The 4862-nt window shown below is 44.6% G+C and overlaps 1 non-coding gene across 1 annotated transcript; it reads right to left on the reverse strand.

Annotated features, from left to right (window-relative positions):
* Positions 1-515: 515 nt before the first annotated feature.
* On the reverse strand, positions 516-588 carry TRNAK-CUU (transfer RNA lysine (anticodon CUU)). Its single transcript has one exon. It is a non-coding gene; the product is annotated as a tRNA-Lys (tRNA).
* Between the last annotated feature and the right edge of the window lie 4274 nt (positions 589-4862).

Raw genomic sequence — 4862 nt, forward strand, 5'->3', positions numbered from 1 at the left:
ACCAAAAACATTTTTAATGGGCAGAACTGAATAGACATTTTCCTAAAGAGGAAATGCAGATGGCCAACAGACACATGAAAATATGCTCAACATGGCTAATCATCAGGAAAATGCAAATCAAAACCACAATGAGACAAGAGATGTTAGTCCATATCTGTCAGAATGGCTATTATCAAAAAGGACACAAATAACAAATATTGGCGAGAAAAGGGAACCCTCATACACTTTTGATGGAAATGTAAATTGGAGCAGCCACTGTGGAAAAAAATAAGAAGACTTCTTTAAAACCTAAAAATAGAACTACCATATGTAGTAGTGTTCGTCACTCAGTCACATCTGACTCTTTGCGACCCCAGGGACTGTAGCCCACCAGGCTCCTCTGTCCATGGAATTCTTCGGGCAAGAATACTGGCGTGGATTGCCGTTTCTTCTTTCAGGGGATCTTCCAGACCCAGGGATAGAACCTGGGTTGCCTGCATTTCAGGCAGATTCTTTACTATCTGAGCCACCAGGGAAGCCCAAAATGGGATTTGAACCCACGACCCTGAGATTAAGAGTCTCATGCTCTACTGACTGAGCTAGCCAGGCAGCTGCTAAAGTGAAAGTCATTCAGTTGTGTCCAACTCTTTACGACCCCATGGACTACACAGCCCTTGGAATTCTCCAGGCCAGAATACTAGAGCGGGTAGCCTTTCCCTCCTCCAGGGGATCTTCCCAACCCAGGGATCGAACCCAGGTCTCCTGCATTGCAGGCAGATTCTTAACCAGTGGAGACACCAGAGAAGCCCTAGCATATGACCATGTGACCCAGCAATTTGACTCCTGGGTATATATCTGAAAAAAAAAAAAAAAAAACCACCCAAATTTTAAAAGACATGTACCCAATGTTCACAGCAACATTATTTACAATTGCCAAGGTACAGAAGTAATCTAAGTGTCCATCAACAAATGAGTGGTTAAAGAGTATGTCTGTGTTATTGCTGTTTAGTCGCTAAGTTGTGTCTAACTCTTTGCAAGCCCATAGACTGTAGCCTGCCAGGTTCCTCTGTCCATGGGCTTTCCCATGCAAAAATACTGGAGTGGGTTGTCATTTTCTTCTCCAAAAGAAGATGTGTATGTACATATACACAATGAATACTACTCGGCCTTTAAAAAAAAAAGAAATTTTGCCATTTGCAGCAACATGGTTGGCGTTAGAGGGCATTATGCTGAGTGAAATAAGCCAGATGGAGAAAGACTGCCACCACATACTATCACTTATATGTGGAACCAAAAAAAAAAAACAAAAAACCCAAAAACCAACCTAGTGAACATAACAAAAAAAGAAGCAATCTCACAGATATAGACAACAAACTAGTAGTTATCACTGGGAAGGTGGGGAGCGGCAATATGAGGGTGATAGAGTAGGACAGACAAATTACTGGGCAAGATAGGCTCAAGGATGTATTATACAACATGGGAAATATAGATAATATGTAATAATAAATGTAAATGGAAAGTAACTTTTAAAAATTGTATAGAAAATTTAAAAATTTTAAGGCAGTGGTAAGTAAGGACTCACTGTCTTATTTATAGACAGCTGTCTGCTTGCTATGTCTTCACAAGGTGGAAGGGGTAAGGGAGTTCTCTGGGGTCTCTTTATAAAGACACTAATCCACTGACCTAATCACCTCCCAGAGGCTACACCATCACCCTGAAGGTCAAGATTTCAACGTGTAAAATGCGGAGGGGGAGGGGGAGGCACATTCAGTTCACAGGCAGGACCATGATTATTTTATTCATGGCTCTGTCCCCCCACCACCCAGCTGACTCCCACTGTTAGTACTAATACCTGCCCATTCCCTCTTTAAGGGACTGAAGGGATTCAGAACACTGTGTGGTGGTGGGGAGCATCCCTGTTCCTGCCCAGTTCTGGGGATGCATACGTGGGTCCTGGGCTCACAGGAAACTGCAAATAAAAGAACTGTCGCTGTGAACTCTGTCAAACTCTGGGGCATGAGCAACACTACTTAGGCTCTTTAGAGAACATGGCAGGCAGATGAGGACCTTTGGGATGGGCTTGAGTCTCAGGATTTCAGAGTTCACAGCAGCAGTATCCCCTGCCAATGGAACATGGCAAACCACACCTTGACTTTTCTGCTTTCTTTCCAATCCAACCTCAAAATATCTTAACGTCAGCCATCTCAGAGCTTCAAATGGCCTTTCTCCCTTTTTCTATATTAATGTTTTAGAGCCTCATGGATCAAGTTCATGAAATTTAAAGTGATTGGATTTTGTTATGATTAATATAACTTCTGAGATATTTTTGCAAGAGGAGCACTTTTCCATCCTGCTCCTCTATCCTTTTCTCAGCTTCTCAGCTTCTGGTTCATATTAACACCAATGGATCTACTCCTCAACTTTAAACGTGGCCAGCTCTTCCTGTTTACCACAGTTGCACCGGAGGCTGTTCCCATTTACAACAGCTGCACTGGAGGCTCCAAGGATGGTTTCCGACCTCTGCCCTGAAAATGAAGAAAATTCAAGACACCATTTCCTCGATTCCCTCCACCCACACCTACCAACATTTACTCCCTGATCCTGCGCCTGCTGGCTCTTGAGTGACTAGTTATGACATCAGACCTCAATGCCAATTAGTCTCTAAGTTGTTGACTATCAATATCTTTGGCCATTTTCATCTCCTCCTGAGTCAATAACATCTTTTGATACCATAAGAAGCCAACTCAACCTCTCTATTGACTGATGCTTTCTCATGCAAGCCCTTCCAAATTCCCAGCAAAGAAAGCATGTCCCTCTTTCTTGACCAAGACTGAACTGAAGTTCCCAGGCATGGGGACAACCTCAAGGACATGCTGTTCCAAGTAGGGTGGTGTTGCTGCTTTGTACAGACAGAGCAGAGTTAAAAAAGAAGAAAGGGACAAGAGGAGGGAGTTTGGGAGCATTGAGATGTGCGTGGAAGGAATTTTCTAGACTGGGCCTTCTTGAATGATGGAGATTTATGTCATATCTTCTGCCAGGATTATTTGATGATCCTTAATATGATTTTAGCACTATTTTTGGCAAAAGCTCCAACTGTATTTCAATAACATCGCTTTGCATTCTTTTCCTCACAATGCATGTTGTTCTTATCACATCTGACACTTGCCCCAGCCTTATCCATGCTACTTGGATGCACGAAATCTCTGGGTATCAGCAATAACGAAGAACAAGCACTGACAGGTGCTATGATATGCATGAACCTTGGAAACACCAGACTAAGCAAAAGAAGCCAGTCGCAAAAGATGAAATATTATATGGTGATTCTATTTATATGAAGTATCCAGAACAGGCAAATTCATAGAGACAGAAAGCAGAATACTGCTTGCCAGGGGCTGGGGGTGGGGGGTGTGGGGAGTGGTTGCTGATGAGTGCAGGGTTTCTTTGGGATGTGAGGGGTATGCAGTTCTGTGACTATATGAAAGCCACTGAATCGTACTTTTTTTTTTTAAGATTTTATTTTTCTATGTAGAGCTTTTTTAGTCTGTATTTGATTTGTTACAGTATTGCTTCTGTTTCATATTTTGGCATTTTGGGAGGCATATGGGATCTTCGCTCCCCAACCAGGGATCGACCCTGCACCCCCTGCCCTGGAAGGCAAAGTTTTAACCACTGGATGACCAGGCAAGTCCCTGAATTATGCATTTTAAGTGGGAGAATGGTATGATACATGAGTTGTATCTCCACAAGGCTGTTATCAAAACACAGCTGACAATGAGGAGAAAGCAGGAAAAGGAAAAGACAACATAGAAGGAAATGAACTGTGAGGTTGGGGAAAATCAGAGGGAGATCAAGAGAGTTCCTGGGAGGAAGGAAAAAGTATGTTCTTACAAAAAATCAGAAAAGGGATTTCACCTAATACCTGAGAAGACTGCTGTGTCTAAAGTTGTGTTCTGGAAACTGCAGGAAGGCAAAAACAGAGAGAGAGAGAGAGAGAGAGAGAGAGAGAGAGAGAGAGAGAAGCCCGAATCCATGTGGCAAATGTGGGAAACAAGACAGAGGGCAAGGCTGACAGCAGATTATATGCACCAAAGCAGAGAGTCAGGACATCAGAAAGCAGAGTGGAAAATACAGCCCAGGACAGAGAGACAGGGAAAGAATTTTGAGATAAAAATTAAGTCGAAAGAGACAGGAGAGCGCACTTTCTCTTGGCCTCTGCAACACAGACCCTTCTCCCTCCGCCTTCTCTGCTCCCGCTCCTTGTCTTCCCGGCAGATTTCCTAGGATTTCCTATCCCAGCTCTGCTCACAACAGGCTCAAGTGGGACCCTGCCCCTTCCCATCACGCCAAAGAGGTCCTTCCTGGAGGGCCCTGGGCCTTGCTCTGATGACAAGCCCTGGAAAGCAGGGGCCTCGGGAACACACACAGGGGCTGAGCAGGGTTATGGGGCTGGCACGAGCTCCCTCAAGCATCCAGCTACCAGGGAAGCCGTGTCCCTGGCCCTCACCAGGAGGCTGGATACAGCCAAGCAGAAACTGTCTTCACTGAGTAACCGGGAAAGTCCCTTGATGCCAGGCCAACTGGCAGCTTGTGAGAGCAGACAGTTCTGGAGTGGGTCAGTTGTACTTCCTCTCTCACCAAACATCTGGCCTGGGCACTAGACCATGAGGCAGGAAGTCCTGAGCACTTGTTTTTAGCTGTGACATGTGGTCTGGGGGCAAGTCCTTTCAACACAGAGCTCGTTTTCTATGCTGCATGCATGTAGCAGCTTTTTATTCTGAGTAGATCAGGGTGGCAGACAGTAACCTGGTCGCTGTTAGGGTTCCCATCTCACAATTCTAAAAGTTGAATGGGGAAACCAACCGTCTCTTGGTCACATAGTGAGT

This window comes from Odocoileus virginianus, chromosome 9, assembly GCF_023699985.2.
Source record: "Odocoileus virginianus isolate 20LAN1187 ecotype Illinois chromosome 9, Ovbor_1.2, whole genome shotgun sequence".
NCBI classification, from domain to species: Eukaryota; Metazoa; Chordata; class Mammalia; order Artiodactyla; family Cervidae; genus Odocoileus; species Odocoileus virginianus.